Consider the following 22,762-nt stretch of genomic DNA (forward strand, 5'->3'; position numbering starts at 1 on the left):
CAAGTTTTCCGGAGGAGACCACCTTTGGAGTCGAGAACCGTCCTCCATCAACAGCATTCCCGAAAAGTGACCAGACCGTTGACAAATCAGAAGCTCCTGTGGTGCCATGTGACAATTTTTCAAAGGAAGTGAAAAAATCCGACTTGTGTGACAAGCGTGTGCAGCGTGAGGTCCAGTGCGTGTTTTGCGACGAGATATTGATTAAAACACAACACTACGACTCGTGTGAGTTCATGCCTATCCGCTGTGTCAATGACTGTGGGAAGAAACTGCCAAGGAAAGATCTGAGCGAACACATTGAGAATGAGTGCCTCAACACGGTGATCGAGTGTAAATATTGCAAGAAGGAAACCAAGAAACAACTGCTGGAATGTCACCACTCGGAATGTCTGAAATTCCAAATTCTTTGTCCTGAGAGTTGTGGTGTTGAAGTTATAAGACAAGACGTGGAGGCACATTTGGATGAGGAATGTCAGAAGCGCTTTGCTGCGTGTGCTTTCAAGAAAATACAGTGTAGCTACGAAGGTTTTCCTGCAGGGATGAGGCAACACGTGAAGGAAGAGACGCAGCATCACTTGGAACTAGCGAGAAGTGCCATCGATAAGCTCTGTTGCAGAGTTGAAAGTCTTGAAGGGAAATTAGAGAGAGAAAGGACAATAAATGAAGAACTGCAGACGAAGATAAATCTACTAAACAATGGGATTTTCTTATGGAAAGTGGAAGGCATAGCTGAGAAGATAGAAAAAGCTGAGAACAGTATTAGTCACGTGATTTATAGTCCCCCATTTTACAGCAGTAAGCACGGGTTCAAATTAAGAGCCTCGATAAGGCTATTTTTTTGGCGGGCTTTCCGCGAATGCCAATTAAGGATTTATGTTGAAATAATTGCAGGAGAATATGATTCCATTTTGAAATGGCCCTTCACAAAAACTGTAAAATTTAGATTAGTTGACCAAGCAATGAAGGGCGAGGACATTGTTCGTTGTTTAGATTTTGACTATTATAGCGTTAATGAACTCAGGCTTGGTAAACGTAACATAGTATACCTAGGACAAGCTGAACGAACACTTGTCCCTTTGAGTGTAGTCAAGAGCAGAAATTACATTGTAGACAATGCAATTTTCCTTGAATTTACTGTGGAAGAAAGTTAATAATGCTGAAAATACCTTACATGTTTTCAAATTTCTGTGATGAACAGGATATGGCTACTTGTAAAATTTCTCCATGCAGGAAGTATATTCTGTCAGATATATGGTTTGTGTGCTGAATTATAATTGATGTTTAACTAATTGCATTTCTTTTCCTCCCATAGACTAGCGATTTTGGTTTTAAATTTCGAAATAAGTCAAACCTGACTTTTTCTTTGTATAGGGCTAATTGTAGCCTTCAATACGTTAATGTGATATGGCGACTGTGAGGTTCCTATTTAAGAATTAATCTCGTGTAACTAATTTTGTGGTAGAGGTAGGGAGTTTCAGTGTGCATAATTTGGTAGGATATTGTCTCCTATATTAATTCATTAGCAGTTTAACATACAATGTGTCAATTCTAAGAGTGATATAAAAGCTATCTTTGATTAAAAAAGGGGGTTATTCGGAAAAATATGGATGACTTAATTTTAGCCGTGATTACCTTGGAAATATCAGCAGACTAGAAGTATTTTTGTAAAGTATATATACACTCTAGTAGAGTACCAGTATGTTAGTAGACAAATTGAATGCTATTCATCTTTTTATATATATATATATATATATATATATATATATATATATATATATATATATATATATATATATATATATATATCTTTTCCTAGTTTTTATGAAATATTTGCTTAAAATGGTACAACGAAAAACTGCATATTTTTTTTATTTTGTGTCCTCCCTACTCTGCAACTATGGACTAATAGTAGTGATGATTGGATGAAATTGATGAAAGGACAAGCACACGCATGCCCAGACCGAGACTCTAACCTGAACCTTCTGTGTTGAATCGACACTCAACATACTCGACCACAGATGGGGTTGCAGGTGGAAATAGATATTGGGGTTTAACTTTCTTCTTTGGTCACAAGTGCAGATCGCAGGTTTGTTCCCATGTCCAAGTATAATCGAAAAAATATTCGTGTTCAGCAAAGTCTCTTCTACGTATTTTGGTTATTTTAGGTCGCATTTTTCCTTCATTGATAAATCAGGACGATGAGGGATGAAAAATTCATTAAAAGGTGATTGGACGAAGACACATCTGTACCTTTCTCAGGTCTCGAAACTAAGGTCATATACGTAATTCGTAAAGCGTTGTGGTAATCACTTCGGCACAGGGGTGGAGCGTGTATCTGTGTGTATCTAATTTTATTTTCCTTGAAAGATTTAAGATACCAGAAGAAGCAAATGTCAAGGCATATAATTTTGTACAATTTCGTCCTTTGATCATCTGAAGGCTGTAGATTGGGTTGGTTTGTATAAGGGACCAAATATAGTGAGACCCTTAAATTTTGAAACGTGGATAACGATATACGTATTTCATTGCTCGTAAAATTCTGCATGGTAACTATTAATAATAATACTAATATTGTATAATAATTCCTATTGTTATATATCGCACACAGGGTTTCGCAATGAGTTTTAGTTGAAACAGTATTTCACATTGAAACAGACTTACTTGACTTAAATTCCTTTAGTTCCTACTGGAACATAGGGCATCAACGAAGCGTCTTCGCCTCATTCTGTTGCATGCGATCTTCTTCATTTCTTTCCAACTTGGCCTTCCCCTTTTTCTAGTGCCTTGAGGGTTCCAATCAAATGCTTCTTTCTCGATTGCCTTGTCTCTTTCCTTAGTGTGTTTCCTATCCAATTTCATTTTCTTCTTTTAATTTGGTTTCTAATCTGGTCTTCTGATGCTCGTGTCCAAAGTTCTTGATTTGTGATGACTTCTGGCCAATGTACATGTAATATTCTCCTGAGACATCTGTTAATGAAAACTTGTAATCTATTTGGGATTTGGTTTGTGACCTTCCAGGATTCTGTTCCATATAGCAACACTGATTTGACGTTGCTACTAAAAATCTTTAAACTTTGTTTCTGTAGTTATCTTATGTATAATCTTACTCTTCCATATTGGGTAAAGTAACACAAAGGCCCCATTAGCCTTTTTGATGCGTTGTTTTCCATCATCTTCTGGCCCTCCGTTTGTTGCAACTACACTTCCAAAGTAGGTAAAATTGTCTACATCTTCTAAGGTTTCGTTTTCTAGTTGAATATGATCTTGAATCCTTGCATTTAATCGTACTGTCTTAGTTTTTGATTATAGAAATTGATAAAAAGTCATTGCTAAAACAATTAAAGACATTGAAACAGCCTCAAATAATAATAAGCGTTAGGACAACTTAGCACCATTGTCTTTCACCATTGCTACAGCAATTTTCCATATCTGAAAATCAGGAGAGAGAAGAAAATGTCATGAAGTGCTGCTTGACAAATATTGCCAAAAATGGACACTCAGCTGTTGTTAACAAGAAATTCCACTCTCTCACAACTTTGGTGAAGGATAAATTCACAGAACATGAACAACAGCTAACACATTTCTTCATCTTATTTGTAAGAAGAAGTATAAGTAGCGGCAAGTATTTAGAAGATTCTCTTCTCTAGACTTTAGAAGGTTCTTTCACAGGACAGCTTCTTTATCTGTACTTTCGTGCCTCTGTTGCGACCCCCCCCCCCCCCACACACACTTAGATAGAAATCTGTCACTTTGATGACATCATGCAAATTCCCTCCTCATCTGTGTCTAAGGTCAACAGCTCCCACGTTTTCGGAACGAAGGGGAGTTTCATTGCTTTAGCGGGGGGTGGAATGTACTGTAGGCATTATGATTGAATATTGTAATTTTTTTTTTCTGTTATATAAATATCTATATCATCAAGAGAAGTATGGGGTGCGTAGTGAGGGATGATGTCAGTAGCAGTCAACACTTCAAAAATCGATGTTTTAAAATATATAGAAAAAATGTAGTATTTGTATGATATTTCTAAATTTCATATAACTTAATGACCCCCCTCACATAATTTACCTTCATTTAATACTGTTTAAACATTTCAAAATTGGACTTGGTTTACAAAGCCCCCCCTGATAACCTGCGAGCCCCCCTGGAGATCAATTCTACGTGCCTGTTGCCATGTCTTGTAGTTGCCGATTGAAACTGTTTCCTTTTTTCTGTAGTACAGTGGGATCCATGAGTATTACCGTGTAAATTGTCCATGACTATTTTCATTAATTTTTCTCTTCCATCCTATGTGTTTTTAAGCGATGGATTTTTATGTATGCTGGTGCAGAAGTTGTCAACAGTTTGTCTGGGGTTTTCTTTTAATTCTTGAAGCTGTTATTGGGTCAAAAAAGTGCACGAACATGGTGATGGACAATTTGCACGGTAATACTCATGTATCCCACTGTACAAAGACTGATTACAGATACACCTATACACACACGCGCGCTCTCAACAGATACCTTGCATAAAACAATATTATATTACGAAGTTAATGCCTAACAAGATGGATTGTTATTTATCGATTATAGTAAGAACTATTTAGTCTGTGATAACTGATAAGGTACGAGATATAATTCAAATGTATTATAAAATATTTGTATCCAGGTCAAAACTTAGGTTTTCTAACAGTTAACGTTCATTTGAAAGATACTGAATTTGCTACGCTGCTTTCCCCTGAAGATGCAGGAATTTGATAACGCTCCGTGCCTCAATTTTGTCAATCATGACTCCTTCCTTTATTCACCTGTTAAAAAAGGATAGCAATAAACATCCAAAACAGACAAAAATTGTGTGCTTAACCTAGAAGGACCATTGTACAATACATATCCGAGGGAGTTTCTAGTTTGTTTTCTTCCAGGAGATTGCACGAACTTTTTGATACCCCCTCGTATAGGACTGACTGTTTAAAAAAAGAAAAGGGATGTGGAGATGAGATGAAACTTTCTTACAGGGCGAAGACGTTACCACTGCGTCATCGGGGAGCGTAGAGTGTTTATTTGTGAGTGTCCGTTTACCAATGTCATCATCACACATCCTCATCGTCGCAATTAGCCAAACGTGGCAGAAAAGTTATGCTAAATACAAAAATAACAGCAAACTTTCATAAGTTACAGATTTCATAAGGCATACAACTTCCTCTCAATAACATATTTCTGTTAGACGCTACGAGCCCTCGAAAGCTAGATTTCTTTCCTGAATAAATGTGCAACCACACAGAAAAAAATAATGACCTTTCTCTGTAAAAATCATGTAGATATCCACTTGGTATATGTGAAGAAGTTGCATAGTAAAGTACAGCGTGTTCAAAAAGTGACGCAACCTTATGGGAAATCTTATGAAATGTTCTCGTTTCGTTATAACGATAAATAAATACATATATAGATGCATATATAGATGCTGAATAACTGAGCAACCATGAGCTATACGTTGCAACAGCGTATATTCATTGTGACAGAGTACATCCGCACCAGCAGTTTAGCACAGTATTCCGGAATTGAAAGACAATATTCGTAGCTGTGTTGGTAACATCTCACAGATAACACTGAAAAAGGGTTTTCAACAACATACAACATAGTTCGTCGTGTCCACTTGTGTGAAGAACAAAACGGCAGTCACTTCCAGCACTTAATGTAAAAAAAAATGTAATAAATGTTTTCCTATAAGGTTGCGTAACTTTTTGAACACCCTGTATTTTTTTTTTTTTTTCAATACTGAACAAAAGTCTCGAACGAGACCGAGAGTCATGGGCATTAAGTCTCAGTTTCGTCTCGATTTTTACAAGCTTATATCCTTATATCAGTATCAATACCATTTCTAGAATTCAACATGCAGACAGAAAAATAACCAACTTGTTGCTTTCCATTCTTTATATAAATTGTGAGTTTGCGACGTCATGAAACGTTAGGTGGAGCCATCTGGTGTGCAAGTTGAAAAGTTTACCTTGCTCCGTCAATTGGATCTAGTGAAAGGTCTCGATTTCGTCTTTTACCATTCACACTGTGTTGCTCAATTAACGAACGTTTGCATAATGATGAGTACACTGTGGGAACAGAAAAGGCCCATTTAGCACGGATCACAAAGGAACTAACTGTTGATTCTAACAGTCATTCACAGGAAGGCGTCTGCGTTACAACTTAATGATGCCACTCTTGAATAACGGAACGGATATCTGTGAACTTTGTTCCGTTGAACGAAGGAAATTTTGCCAAAAAGCTGATTCTATATATTATTTTCTCTCTCGAAACTTTTCACGAAACTTTAATAACATAGGACACGTTGGACATTTCAACTTTCATTGTGCAGGTAGGTTAAGCGTTAAAGTGTCACGATCCACCTTCGAGACTTTTGTATGATATTTTAGAAAATCACCTAAACTTAATTTGCATTACTATCCTACTTATTTATACAGACAATACGAATATATACACCTAAATTTTTTTTATGTTATATCTTTTGATTGTCGGAATTACAAAGTTAATCCAGGCGCTACGACGCCAGGGGTCCCGGGTTCGAATCCTGCCTGGGCATGGGTGTTCTTTGTGAGTGTCCATTCATCAATTTCATCACATTATCAATCATCTCCATCTTTGCAAATAAGCCAAAAGTAGCACAAAAAGCCAAGTAAAATAAAGCAAATCAATCAAGCAAAGTTAATTACTAGTGGTAATTGTGAACTTGTGCAATGTGCAAATATTCGGGATAAAGTTGTTTTCGGAGGGTTCGGAGCGTCGAAACTGGGCGTAAAACAGAATAATACTTCCTGAGTTGGGAAATTCTGGATCGGACATAAATCCAGCAGATATGGGTGCCGATGGTCTTACCACTTGTCACCTATTAAAGAGTCTGGTTGTTACACCACAGAGTTATTATATATATTTTATTAAGACGTCTCAGAGAGGTGATGGTACCCCCAGGTGGAAAAGTCATTAGGTACTAAAATCGCTAGGAATCCCATCCCACTTTTTTCTTTGAAAATCTCGCTGATGTCTGTAAAGCATTTTAATGGCATCTTGCATTCCATTATTATTTGTATTTGCAGAATGAACATTGCATATCCGATATGTAAAACAAAGTTTAAACGGGGTGACACACAAATGTCAACTTCACTTCTACACTGGACACATCCAGTGCAGACTAGCTAGGCTCTTTCTTTTCTCTTTCTCTCCCTCTAAAAGAGAGAGAGAGAGAGGAAAAAACATGAGAGAGAAAGAAAGAGGGAGAGGAGGAGAAGAAAGAAAGAGAAGGGAAGAAAGAGCATAGAGAGAGAGAGAGAGAAAAGAGAGATAGAGAGAGAGAGGGGTGTCCCTTCATCTATCTCATCCTGTCACCATCCGTCCTCATCTTCGCGATTAGCCAAAATGGCAGAAAAGCGAAATACACTAAATCAATCAATCAAAGTTTAAACAATTGCGAAATAATTAGGGACGTGAAGTTTTCGTTTTAACGATAACACCCAAAAGTTGAGGTAATCAAAATAAAGTGGGGTTTCAGAATCGCGAAATAACTATGTCATTTTTAAGAATAACACCGAATTTTGCACTTTAACGCGAAAAACGCCGCTAAATATACAATATATACTAGGGATAGCACCTTTTGTTCAAAAAGAACTATCAGAAGCGATATTACATCTATCATTTGTAGTCTAGGTAGTGATAGTGCGATTCATAAAGAGATTGCCACGCCTCGTTTATTGCAGCTTGGCACAGACATGACTGACAGTGTTAAAGCTCGTCCTGAATTAGAATTCGCTCAAGGAAATCTTCCCAAACTGGAAGTTTCGTTGGAACGGGGAAATTTTTCAGGGGAAAGCACCTGTTTTGTTTCGGGGCGGGCGTGTATGTGTGTATGTGTGTGTGTGTGTACATAAATCGGTATTTTGAGATCGCATAAGGTTTTTTTTCGCATTGTTAGAGAAATATGATGTGTCTGATTGTGTTCAAAGATTTGGGTGTTATCATTCAATAAACAGTTAATATTTAGTGGCTGATCTGCTGAAATAGTTTTCGAAATGGAAGAAATTTGGTCATCTCTCACAAAGGTAAGCCATATTTATTTTTGCATTAAAACTAAAATATATATCAATTTTCCAGAACTAAAACAATCTGAAAATCTAGAACCAGAAGGAACAGTAAAAATGCATGTAAAAATAACATCGATTTTAAATTAATGAAACCGAATTTTGCCCTAAACCGCGAAAAATAACAACGAAATGTAGGGGGGGAAATACGAAAACTTCACGTCCCTAGAAATAATTTATCTTGAAATGAAATATGTAATCGTCTTCCATTACTTTTATAAAAGTAGCTATTATGTAGGAATTGTATTAAGGTTTCGTATTACATTAGGACAAAAATAATTCTAATTGAGCATATTTCTTAAGATAATAACAGAAACCATATCTCTTACAGTTACACAACATGCAAACTACTCACAGAAAAGTATAATAACCACTGTTTGCATATTTACTCTTTCATTATTATTGTACTCTGTCGTATTATTTTAATGCAGAAACAATTCATTTGACGCCGACGTGATTTGAACACGTATCCTTCTCATCTGGAGTCAGACACACTACCGTTGAGCCACGAGGTATGGTTTCTTTCAGTCCTAATGTACTGGAGCTGCACGACTCCGTGCTTGTGTGTAGTTTTTCATGTGTATGATAGAGAGAGGGGGGAAGGAAAACAGAGAGAGAGAGAGAGAGAAATCCACCAGTTACACAACCACAGGAGGGGCATTGCCCCCCCCCCACCTTGGACGGAAACCAATTCTAGGGGAGCAAACATTGAAGTAAAGAAAGCAAAGCTAGCAGAATCTAAGAGTAGCAGGGCAAAATGATACTCAAGATGGAATTAGTTTCATATATTTCTTGCATTTTTCTTCCAGACGGCCAGGGTGGGGGCACAGAGGGGCAATTGCCCCCTCCCTCGATTTCAAACTGCAAATAAAAATATGTTTCGTAAAATTTTCTTGCTCGCTTGGCTCGCAAGACCTGCTTTTCTTGCAGTCTCATCAAGTTCAGAGCCGTAGCTAGGGGTCGACAGGAGTCGGACCTGTTAACCAAAAGATCTAAATGAAAAAAGTTGTAAAAGAGGGAATGTCATTGCGCCCCCATCAAATTATTTGCTCTTTTAAATCAGTATTTCTTCAAGTTTGCAAAAATTGGACCTAATAATGTCCTTGCTCACTTCACTCGCAATATAATTGTTTTCTGTAATGCATTCTAAAATACCAGGGAAAGAAGTAAGACCAAATAGGTACTGTTTCTGCTGAACAGTTTTGTTTTAAATGTATGAACAATTGTTTTGAGGAAAAGAAGCACACACATGTGAGAGACAATTTGTATCATTTTTGCTGTTGGTCTGTTATGAGGTGTATGAATTGATTATGTAATGCATTTAAGTGTGTGTGTGTGTGTGTTAGAGAAACATTGAATACGCGTGCACAATTTAGTGTTAACATGTTGCATATGTATTTTATTTTTCGTCGCTCCATGTTGCATATGTGTAAAACATATTTTCTACATGAAAGTTACACATATTATAGGTCTATGTACCAAAAGAATTATGTTAGTCACTCTTGTCTTTGAAAAATAGTTTGTGTGCTTGTTTTTCATTATTAGCTAATGTGAAATTGAACGTGATGAAAAATAACAAAAAATAAAATGCCAATAATAATAATGTCATTATTGTTATTATTATTATTATTATTATTATTGGCACGTTCATCCTGCTGGTACTTAACATAACATAACCCACAGCGCTACAGCCCTTGAAGGGCCTTGGCTTACCTACCGACTGCTGGTCTCCCTCCCACACTGTTCCGCCGTCACCTGTTATAGCGTGGAGGTCTCAGACCAGTGTTGGGGTGACGGGTGATCAGCCCGACGAACCCCCAGCCGTTGTTGTAGGTCTTCTTGACCGGGTTACGCTCACTCAGTCGGAGCTTCCCAATGTCCTCACGATGGTGGGTTGCCACCGGCCCTATACGTAGGCCGAATAAATTCCGACCAGAGCCGGATTCGAACCTACGCCGTCCCACAGCGAACGATCTCAAGACGAGTGAACGCCTTAACCCGCTCGACTACGGAGGAGGACCCTCCTGGTACTTGCCCCCCCGATAAAAATTCGTTAGAGCCCCTCTGAAATCCACAATGTTATACCTATTGGAAAAATAAATTACAAGAACATTAGTTTTTTCTTTCAATTAGTACGGTGCATCTACTAATTTAATTTAAATTGCCGCTTTCCAGTTACGATAATTTGTCGAAGACGAGGCGTATATATGCAAGTGTGAATTCAAAAGGAGTGGACGAGCATTTGTTGGTAAATGACGTTCAGTAATGTAGAAGCACAACATCATACTGCAATTCAAAAAGATTCAGTATCACGTTGTTACGAACAATGAAGTAAAATAAAATAAAATGTGAAATAACAGATTCATGATCCACTCAAGTGAGATTAAATAAATTGAAGAACTCAATTTCTACACCCGTAACAGATATGATGTACATTTATTAAAATTTGGCGTACAACTCGGAGCATTTTCAGGTAAATTACATCAAATTAATATATTGATTTTTATTATTTAAAAATGATCTACATTGGCCCTTTTTTGGCTGTTTTAGCACCTTTACCATGCACACCTCTTCTTTACCATCAAAGAAGATGAAACGGAGACATTAAAGACATTCATGTAGCTACAGTTTTACGACCCTCCCTCCTTTTCCCCAAAAAGAAACGTTTACATAAGTTTTCAATTGCCCATTGTCAGTCTGCAAGGTGTGTCTGTTTGTGTATCCGGTCCCCCTGTGTGACGTCAAAGCATCAAACACACTTGGAGAGATATCATTCCCTGCCCGAGGCATGACCTCGCTCGAGGCAAATTCTAGATCCCGACCCACGCTGGCAGGTCGGTTTTTTGTGCAAGAGCAGCCAGCTAACATTATTTCGTACTCTCTTGCACCCTGTTTTCGTTTCTCACGATTTGCAGACGACGAAACTTTTCTCACCTTTGTTCATGTTGTCAGTGTTCTCTACCCGCTGTGTTCTTGTTGATATTGTTCGCCTTGTGTCATGAGGTAACATCGTTCTCTCCTGTAAGTTCGTAGTCGCGCGTCGTTCTTCATTTTTTTTTGTTACTGATTCAGTGGAGCTTCAAACCGTGCAATGCGGAGGATTCAGTGAGCGACGGACAGGCAGTGATGCCAAAAGCAGGGAAATTTCCCTCGGCACAGGGAAATTTGAGGGTGAAAAGGGAAAAGGGAAATTTAATGAAAAATAGCTAAAAAACAGGGAAATTTAAGCTCACATTTTCGTTCTTTTAAAAAGTTCGAAAATATTTTTTTTCAGCGTGTACTTTTTCCAAATGAATAATTAGCAACACTGACACTTTTCAGTAAGCTTTCTTCTTCCTGTTATAGATGACCTTGACCGGTCAGGTCAGTCTTATATTTGTCGCGTTTCCTAGAAAGGCATCAAGGCACGAGCCGCGCTGCACCTGAAAGGAATTTGGGACGCGATTTTCAACTTCTTTCCTTGTTCCATCCATCATTTCAGAACGTGTCTTGGGGTAAAAACACAGTGAAGCACATCGCTCATCGCACATCGCCAGAAACTCACAGGGACAAGTTTCCGGTAATTCAAAACCAAAACCATGGAGTTAAATGGGAAAAGCATAGTGGCGCCCCGCTCATCACGAGAGGTTCCAAAGAACAAACACGGTTTGATCTTGGGTCCCTTGTTTCAAGTGGAAGGCTCCGTGATTGGTCCACTCAAGGTCACTTCTCCATTTTTTGGAAGACACCCTCCTTTTCCCCCACTCTTTTTGACAGAGTTGTCGTTTGCAAGCTTGTGTTATGGCGGTCAATGTGCCTGTCCGACAGCCTGTTCATTCATATATCCTGACATTTTTATGGCTTGACCGGACTCCGTGCAATGAGCAAGAGTCCCTGTGCTTCACCATGTGACGAATTTTTTTTTGCTTTGGGGATTTTTCAAATACATTAGTGTTTTATTTTAATATTCAAATGTTTATTTTAGGATAATTATATTATGAAACTATGATCGGTTTCTAGTATTTTATTCAATGGGGGTTTCAACCCACTAAACCCCCTTATATATAAAGTCCTGATTAACAGTTATAGTAATACAAAGATACAGCTTCAGATATGTTTTGAAAATCGAGGGAAATTTAGGTCAAAAAAGGGAAATTTTACACTGGTAAAAGGGAAATCCTGCATTCGGAGATTGGCAACACTGCGGACAGGTGTCGTGTGCAGCGATCCAGCGCGGGAACACGAGTGAAGCCTTTACAGTCGTAGTTTTTAAGGAAAGGAAAAGTTGAGCCAATAATTGGCTCCGGTTCTCTACGTTCAAGAATGGTGATTTTTGACAAAAACGTGTGCTTAGTTTAGTTTCAATATAATGAATTAATCATGTCGGTGTTGTGATACATGTGCTCTTGTTTTGTGGAAATTGAAAGGAATCCAGTGCTGTCTCACATTTGGGTAAGTGTCCAATTTTTCCTCTTTTCGTATTTTAACAGCTGCCTTTGTTGTTTAATACTTTGTACCAGGGACAGTATAAACTCGTCGATATTAGAATACAAGGTGTCATTATTATTAGACCAGTGTTTGATACGAAAACACTGAACAGAGATTAGACTAATATTAGTTTAATTAACTTTGCAAATATTTTATCATCCATTTCAGAACGCCTAGCTTTTAATACTTTATGGATTCTAATCAACAGAGGCCAGAAAATATTCTTGCTCGAAGAGTAGTATCTTTCCATGTTAAGCATCAATATCTCTGCAATAAGAACCCGAAATATGCAATTTTGTAGATTGAAGAACCAATGAGTGAATATAATATAAATTACGTATATCATGTGGTCTGTCAGTCAGAGCGATGACAAATGTATTCCCTTGCCATTTCGAACTTCTAAAGTCAACCTAACGTGCCTGTCTTGTCCTTGATATCACGCATGTTATATTTCTGACGCTAAAATACACAAAACACGTTGTTGATGTTATCGCGATGACTGCAATCGTATTACTACTCTTCATAATCTGATTAGCAAGAGCTTGATTCGTACGTTAATTAAATAAACACACAAATAAGAACCGAGATAAGTAATACCAGGGGTTTATCCAAAATTTTTAATTGGGGGGCTGTAAGGGCATATTTAGAGCCAAAATGACCGTAAATTGGGGCTTTATGAAAACATTTAGGGTGCGTTGAGGAAATTTGGGCGGGTGTTGGGGGTGAGTGGATAAACAACTGAGTGATTAGGGTTCAATGTTACGGTATCAAAACTTATACTGGGAACTTAACATTCCTGTTGTACAGTCACGGACACGTCTGGGACAACCTCACTGAGTTCCATGGGATCATTGCAACGAAGAAATATAAAGCAAACTAGGCAACAGGGCAGGAAAAGTAATTTTTTTTTTCGTTATTTAAACATGTCATTCGATGTCAGAACAACCATAGATATAGCTAATATAAATGTCATGAATCACCGTGGTTAATTGCAAAGGCCTCGTATGCCACGGTTGTTATATACATGCGGATGAAGTAGGTACTTCGTATGACAGTGTTCTCCTGAATTGTTCACCAGGCATTTTTTCATTGCCCCTCTTTTAATTATGTGCAATTTATAGCGCAAGATTGCTAAAAAACATAATTGCTCATTCTTTGATAACAAGGAATAATGAATGGCAAACAAAATTATTTATGTAGAGGTCGTAATTCTCGTTGCCCTGTATCGTATTTTCAATATTTCGAGATCTATCTTTATTTTATTAAATGCTACCAATTTTTCCCCACATGTTCCTATGCTATTAGCCTTTTCCTTCAAAATGTGAAGTAGTAACTCGATTCGCGCGAATTTCATATTCTTGATATCTTTTGATACACACTCTTTATCGAATTTATGAAAATTACGCATTCGTACTTCCACTCGTGTATATCCACTTGACATGGCTTCTCCTAAACCAATACCAGTTCGTTATCCTTCATAGACTCACCTGTATTTATCCGCCTTGGCTGTTAACAGCCGATTATAAAGATTCAACCGTCCTTGACCTTACTGCAAAGTGTCAAGTGTTTGTTACGAGCTGCTGTTTTGAACACTGTATATGCACTGGGCAGTGTGCAAGGGCAAACTTAGAAAGAAATTTGAAATGCTTGAGCTTCGCAAGATTGAAAGTGGGCGTGCCGAAAAGTTCTTGGTGGCGTCTGCGAGACTCCTCTGCAAACATATCACGTATGCCGTTTTGTGATGTACCACAGCTTCTCGTTTCAATTTCCATGGCGCAGTGTTGCCACTTGTTGAGGTATTTGCGCTAACACGTTGAAGAAGCGAGATAACAGTTTGATTAAATCAATTTTTAGTCTTCTTTAGCTTCAACTTTGTGAATGTTCCAGACATATAGTGCGATGCCGCTGCATTGAATGCAGTAACATTTGATTCCATAGAATTCCTCCTCAAGGATTGCACAACCATATATTGGAAGTATCGTGTAATCGGACAAGGTGGTCTATCGGTAGGGCGTCTAACTGCCACGCGGGAGACCCGGGTTCGATTTCCGGGGTGGGTGATATAAGGTCAGAATTTTTCCGGCCTTTTCCCCACATAAAGCGGCTCCGGGACCCACCCAGAATCAAATCAATGGGTGGGTGCAAAAGCGGCCGAAGCGTGGTGATGTTAACATCACTTCCAAAATAGATCGAGCATGTGCGTGGCTCTACTCCCACATCCTCTAAATATGCTTTCATGGCACGGCGCACGGGGAACTTTTAGTACAATTTATTTACATAATTAGTGTTTTATTCTAGACGTAAATTAAGGGGCCACCAAACATTGAGAGTTGTGAACAGCCAAGCAGTTTACATATTGGAGTTCCATTTTAAGTTTTAGACGAGTAGTAAAGTTCTGGACGATAATTATCTCCAGATCATAGTTTTCTTTTGCAAAGTAATACATTTCGTACAGTGGTAGTATACATAAGTATTACGAAGCAAATTGTCCATCAACATGTTTATTCTCTTTGTTTTGCTCAATGAAAGTCTCGAGAATCGAAACAAAACGGCAAACAAGCTGCTAACAACTTCTGCACATGCACAAGTAAGAATCTATTACTTAAATACACTTAGGTTGCAGATAAAAATTAATCAAAATACTCGTGGACAATTTGCCGAGCAATACTTTTACATCCCAATGTACCATTCATCTGTTTTGAAATCAAGATGTTATACATCCCACATTCACAAGTAAAAACATCATTTCTGTTAGTTCCTTTTGCATAAGGCAGGACTTAAGACGATAGTACAGTGGGAACCATGAGTATTACCGTGCAAATTGTCCATCACCATTCCGTGCACTTTATTTGACCCAATACGAGCTTCAAGATTTAATAGAAAACTCAGAACAAGCTGTTGACAACTTCTGCACCAGCGTACATAAAATCCATCGCTTAAAAACGCACAGAATGTAAGAGAAAAATTAATGAAAATAGTCATGGACAATTTGCTGAGCAATACTAGTGAATCCCACTGTACAACGTCGTCTAGATCCCGGAACTTATGCATATTATCAAAACAATATGATTATTATGCATATAAAACACTGGTGGATTCATTTATTGCTTCCCGGAGGTTCAAAACGCATGGCATGTATTAAGCTGCTAATATAAAAGAATCGTGTTATTAAGATTCAACGCGTCCAGTTGTAAATTTTCATGCTGCTGGCAATATTGCAGATCTGTCCATATGAAATCCCACGAGTGACTTGTCATTTCGAAGAAACTGGTTCTTCGCTGGCCATATGATTATGGCCAGTCTTTGTTTGTTTAGATGCTAACTGTTCATCGTATCCAGGAAAGAGCGCACTCGAAATAGACATCTGGTTCAAGTAGTTCTCGACAGAGAATGACAATCCTGCTTCCTAGATGCATTTGTCTCTCTTGCAAAGATATGCGTGGGAATCTTAACTACGCTACATGTCAATGACAGGAAACCTGCTGGGAAAGTTACATAAGCTATAGGATGGAGTTATCCTTTCGGATAGATTTCCACGGATATTGTAAAGCAGGAAATGATTTGCCTGCTGATTTCACGTGAGATGAAAGGGACAGGATTCAGAATTGTATGTGAAGGAATTTCGACCGTTTGGTTGGAAAGTGTCAGTTCAGAAAGTAAGACGGAACAAGCTGCTAACCAATTATCTCACCCAAGGGTCCCGGGTTCGAATCCAGGCCTGGGCTAGGATGTTCTTTGTGAGTGTCCCTTCATTAATATCAACACTCGTCCTCATCGTCGCGATTAGCCAAAAGTGGTAGAAACGCGACGCTAAATAACACAAAGAACATCGGAGCTCTTGGAAAATTGTACAAGGAAGTGGTTTAAAATTAGGCCATAACTATGGCATTTGAAGATTAGAGCTTATCTGTTAACATGTTTTTAAATCCTGTTGAAACTATCTTTGAAAATGGCCATACACGTGCATATATTTTTAAGGAGGGTCAAATTATGTCGATAATATTGCTCTCTGTATTGGCAGTATAAGGTTTTGCAAATTTGATTTGCAAAATGGAGAGCTATGTGGCTTATTCTGCTTGATTGATTTGCTTTATTTTACTTCGCTTTTTGTGCCACTTTTGGCTAATTTGCGAAGATGGGGATGAGTAATGGATGAAATTGATGAATGGACACTCAGAAACATCCATGCCCAGGCCAGGATTCGAACCCGGGACCCCTAGCTTCGTAGTGCGATGTGCTAACCACTCCGCCACGGGTGCCGGCAAGTATTCTGAAATTGAATGGACCATAGTGTATGTCTACACACACACACACACGCATATATACGTACATGTATACAGTGGCGGCGATTAGGGGGGTGAGGGGGGCAGTTGCCAACCACTTTTCGCCAGTTTTGCCCCCGCACTATGCTAAACCATATCTACAAAGGGAAATGTACTGTCTTTGCACCCCCAGTTTTGGCACCTGGCCCACCCCCCCCCCCCCTTCCCCGGTTTTGGAACCCAATCGCCGCCACTGCATGTATATAGAGATAAATACCCGTGCTGAGACAGTGTGTGTGTGTGTAGGTTGAACACATATATACAGTTTAGAAATTTTGTACATATTCTCGTATTCTAGTCCTGCTGCAGTTTTGTAGATATCGTGCATTAACACAAAAATTTCCAATATTGGACACCCTCCCAGAATCTTATACTCGTATACTATAATATTCTTATTCGAATTTCGATTAATTAACCGATGAAGGCACATAGTTGGGAGACCTTCGTGGCGGAAAGGTTATCACAGCGCACTACGAAGCCAGGGGTTCCGGGTTCGAATCCCGGTCTGAGCATGGATGTTCTTTATGAGTGTCCCTTCATCATATCATCGCCCCTCCTCATCTTAACCTTTAGCCAAAATTGCCAGAGAAGAAAGGGCGTATTTTGGGGGGTCAAGGGGGTCCGCCCCCCCAAAGATTTATCAAGTACTAATATTAAATAATTAAAAATATTTTCGTTTAGCCGTTGTTGTATAATTTCCTCTGAACTTATTGGAAGACAAGGATTATATTGCGATCATACGGCTTTGAAGGACAGGAAGGACGTATTTATGTGGGGGCAGGGGTCCGGACCCCACGAAAGACTCACCAAGTACTAAAATTAAGTAATGAAAATAGTAGTATTTGTTGCATAATCGATGGTTATTAATTTCCTCTGAACTTTTTACAAGGCGAGGATTATATTGGGAGCATACGGCTTTGAATGACAGTACACTAGTACTCAAAATAATATGCATAAAATTTTAATCAGAAACTTACTTTTCTCCAACTACATGTAACATCATTTTTATTATTCGATAAATTTTCAATTATTCATCTATTTGACATTAATTTTATTTGCCAGGGCACTTGTTTTTATGTAAATTATTCCGATCTTCATTACAGGTAAGCTACGTAATGAATATGCGCTGTTATATCTATATTCTTATACAGTATTTTTCCTAATCGTGTAATAAGAATATAATATTAGTTTATGTATTGTAATTAGTATTAATTTGATTTATAATTACTTTAATATAAACATTATTATTCCTGAGACACTTGGTTCCGACCCCCCCCCCCCCTCCCGAAACATATTTCTAGATACGTGCCTACGCACTACAAGATTAATTTTCCGATCCTGAAAACTGCGCTCCACGGTTGATCCATCCGATGAGTACACGGATTTGTGAAACAACGATAACTCGCTTAGCTCTAAAGAAACGAGCGATTCCTTATCTACTCTTCACTTTGTAGATGTGGTTGGATTTCGCTCGACTTGCTTCGTGATGAATGAGATAGAGATGATCTGTGGCGACATGTCAGGAGGGGCTGACATCCGCCTTGCTTCCTCCCACGGGGATGTTGATCTTGTGGGAAGCTGGAAGATGTTCCTTGGGTCGCCACAGAAGGTCATGGGATGTTCCTGAAACGAGAGCTCTCAACTGGATTTAATTAAACTAATTAAGCCAAACTTCTCCTTTTCTTCGTTTGAATTCTGTGATTCCTGAATCTTGTCATCTGCATTTGCATTGTTATATATGACTTTCGTGTCTGCGAAAGTGTGAGTGGTTCGAGACAGTAACTTTGGCAGAGTTCACAATGAGTCATTCTATGACCATCACCTGCTGCATTTTAATGGGAGTATAGAACAACTGAAATATGATCTAACTCTTGGAATTGAATTACAGGCTGATGGTTTTAAGAACGGTGCTGTACAGTTAGATTCGTAAATATTACCAGCCTCAGTCACTTTTCTCTTGGGCACTGCCTTTGTTTCTGAGGATTAGACATGCTGGTGAAGTTATCATCTGCTTCCTTGACAATTGAGGTGTCTAGTGAGAGAGGGAGCTATGCCACAAATCTTGAAAATTTGAATTTTTGCCATTTTCAGTCTTCTCCTACCATCTGTCATCTATCATGTGAACTACAACCATGTGGCATAGCTCCCGCTTGTTCTGCAGCAGAGTTTCTGAGTTCTTGAATACGTCCACATCAGCATTTTGAGTGAGAGAAGGAGCTATGCCACTTACTGATGGTGTCTGCAGTAGGAGTGGCAGAGGTTGTGTTGCAGTAACCGATGCTAGATTTAATATAAAAAAATGTAACTGCTGTGAAATTTGATGCAACACAACCAGGCATGCTCTTCTTCAAAGACACCTATTCTGACATGGAACAGTGGTACGGATTAGAACTTCAAGAAGATGCCAGGTCGTCGCTCCAAAAATAGAAGAGACCCTGTGGTTGATCATCCTTATGTGACTATACTTCTTGAAGAAATACCACTACTCTATCCACATGGACGACCCATGTCAGCCCTGAAGTTAAAAGATTTCATGGCAATAATGCCTTATATTCCTCCAGTTTTTCATGGTGTTTACCAAAAACCAAAATCAACAGAAACAATGGACAGTGAAGATCCTCCAGAAGACATATGAAGTTGTCTTTATGTATATCATATGTAACCCTGTGAACATGATTTCCACTCAGGCAAAAGTATTTAAGCCTTGTTCAAAGTATTTGATGTGCTAGATTGATTTTTCCACATGGGTATACTACAACAATATACCACACATGTTCATAATAAATGGTATTTATATTGAAATTCATATTTCTCCTTTTGAATCATTTACCTAACAATATGTTCAGAAAAAAAATTACCCTTTGTTATACAAATTATCACTCAATGCAATGCTTTAGAAAACTCAATTTATTTCCATTTCTTGTCAAAGTGGCATAGCTCCCTCTCTCACTAGACCCCTTAATTGGTTTCGACCCTTGAATCTGGCATTGCGTAAAGTGAAATCATAAGCCACATATAACAATGATTGATTGATTGATTGAATTGGTGTTTTAAGTCCATTTATGCACAGTATGGCTAATTGGGACTGGATCTACAGTTTAAAGTCGGATCCACTATGTGCCTCCACCGGGTATCGAACCCGGGACCCCTTGATTACAAGGCGACAATGCTACCACTGCGCCATCGGGGAGGCCCTCACATATAACAATGAAAATGACGGGATACTCTTTGTTGCGATATGTATGCATCTCACTTCACAACGAATGATTGATTGATTTTGGGGGGAAGTATCCCTCCTCACACTCCTAATCGCCGCCACTAGGTCCCGGGTTCGATACTCGGTGGAGACACTTGGTGGTTCTGATCCCACTTTAAACTGTAGGTCCTGTCCCGATTAGCCTTACTGTGCATAAAGTGGACTTAAAACATCAAATCAAATGATAAGATGAAATTGTTGATCGGTTGGTTGATTTGGTGTTTTAAGTCCATTTTTTGCACAGTAAGGCTAATCGGGACAGGACCTACAGTTTAAAGTGGGATCCGAACCACTATGTGCCTCCACCAGGTATCGAACCCGGGACCCCTTGATTACAAGGCGATGACGCTATCAAAATTGATGATCGGACAATCACTAATACACATGGATAGCACAAAACGCAAGTCCCACGAAGGATTAAACCACTTAAACTGGCTAAGGATCCAGACGCCAGAGCTTCGTTATCCTGCAAGATTGCAGTTATCGGAGGTGCACTACGTGGAAGAGAGGTTCGACGCTTTACAACCAGGAATTTCCATATTAGACTCCCTCTGTGGCCGAGGGCATTGAGTGCTCCTCTAACGATCTTTGCACCCAAGGTTCGAATCCTGGTACCGTCAAAGGTGTTCTTTTGTGTCAGTCACCTAATCGTCATGAGGTCTAAATATTCAGAAATATACATTAATAATGGCATATTGTATTCTGCTTTGCATGTATGTATGAGATTAGAAATTACCACGTATAAATTTTAACAACAATTGCAGGCTCGAACCGGGTCTCTGGTATGCCGTGCCATTGCTCTATCAACTAAGATACCGAGCCAGCCAACGTTTCGCCTGATTTTTCACTGCAATTTCTTTTTTTCATAATGCGCCTTCACGAAACTTTCTGGGAAGTGAAGGCTGCTAGAAATTGTGAAGAATTCCTTCATCCATATTTAAAATCGAGGAAAGAATAGAAGAAAATTCACATTGACGACAAAAATTGACGGGAAGGGAAAGGGAAATTTTCTTCCCAAGGCTATCAGACGGTTGGTTCACCTGTTCCAATTCAGAAAATTCTTAGAACCACTTACTGTGTTTGACAAACACAGAGGCACTTGTATCATGCTTTCACTTCCATGTGTCGAATCGATTGTACTGCAGATTATTATCTTTCGTTGTCAGTGCAGCTACAAAGGATTTCGATTATGACAGACCCTACTTCCCGTCCCGAACTTCGTATTCCTTTACCGTTTGAACAGGTGGGATCAACGGAAACGTGGAAGGGGGTCAACTTCCGGCAAAAATTCAAACTCTTCGTTGCGGAAGACTTGCCCAGTCACAGAATAACGTTCAGCAAACGAGGTGCCTTCGATTTTTTTCTCCTCTATTTCGTTATGCGTTGTTGCTCCGTGTGAAAGAAGTTTGATGATTGCAAGTGAATTATATTTTTTCGCTCGTCTTTTTGTATGCGAAGAACTGTATGCATCCATCCTACCAAAGCTACTGTTCATGCTTCGAGTACTTCATGATAATTTGTTGGCGTGGAACTTCATCCGCACGTGCTTTCCTTGGTAACTTTTATGCCACACGTCTGTTAAATTAGGATCCAGGACCTGGCAACATTTATCACGGTTTTTGAATCGCCAGATTATATTGCACAGGAGAAGTTGAATGCTACAGGTGAATCCCTCCAAGATAGTCAACGGTCATGAGTGAATAACGTCATGTTAGTCCTTGACTTTCTGAAGGATGAAAGTGTTAAATTAAAACAGTTTTATACATTTCTCATATATGCCTTAAGTTGAATTATACTTGAAACGCCATAATTAGAAGAAAGGGAATCTAAATTCATTTTTGTGCAAGTTACGCTTGGTTCAAATCAGAATGAAGTCGACAGTTAATTCTAAGTACTTGCAAGGAAAATATTGACCAATTGTGTTTGTTCATCATAATGCTGGTTCATGTCCCTTTACAAAATTAATAAGAACAAATTCACAAACTCCCTCTGACCCCGTTTAACCTTGAAACATATTCCCCAAAACTTTGTTTTTGAGATTGTAATTCACTACAGGTGTCTTTCACCTACGTCACAAACTGTTGCATTGTGGGATCGAGCAGCCATGATTGAGGCCACTTCTTGTAAGCATACGCAATTCGAGCGGGTGGGCGGGAGATACTAACGCAGACATTCGTGATTTTAAACAAACGTGCAGTTGGTGCAGATGTAACGAACACTACGTGGTGGATATTTCCTTGCAAGTGACAAATAAAATTGGCATCAAACATGTGAGCATACTGACGTAACATGAAAGACCTATTGTCGAGCCAAGCTGTATGGAAAAGTATGCAGAAAATTGTACAGAACTGTTACACAGTTTCTAACATTGTAATTGGAAGTGTTCAGTTTTGGAACACGTGTGTAGTTCATTGTATTTGTATGTGTACGTATCTTTTCGGCCTTTTTAGACTAATCACGACGATAATGATTACATGAAATTATTGGAAGGGACCACAGCAGGACTCAAACGTGAGTCCTCTAGATTGCGAGTTCATTCAAGGTGGGTATACGACGACGACTTGCAACAAGGTTTTGAACATAGAATGTATAGGAAAC

General features: G+C 38.8%; 1 protein-coding gene across 3 annotated transcripts in view; it reads left to right on the plus strand.

The window, feature by feature from the left end:
• The first annotated feature begins 12,308 nt into the window (after positions 1-12,308).
• LOC145981056 (uncharacterized) overlaps positions 12,309-22,762 on the plus strand; it is a 288,517-nt gene continuing 278,063 nt past the window's right edge. For all 3 annotated transcript variants that reach the window (XM_083114161.1, XM_083114170.1, XM_083114162.1), the window contains exon 1: positions 12,309-12,550. The gene's annotated coding sequence lies outside the window, so the exon portion shown is untranslated. The remainder of the gene's footprint in view (positions 12,551-22,762) is intronic.

Source organism: Lepisma saccharinum, chromosome 28, assembly GCF_977018435.1.
Source record: "Lepisma saccharinum chromosome 28, izLepSacc3.1, whole genome shotgun sequence".
In the NCBI taxonomy this organism is placed as follows: Eukaryota; Metazoa; Arthropoda; class Insecta; order Zygentoma; family Lepismatidae; genus Lepisma; species Lepisma saccharinum.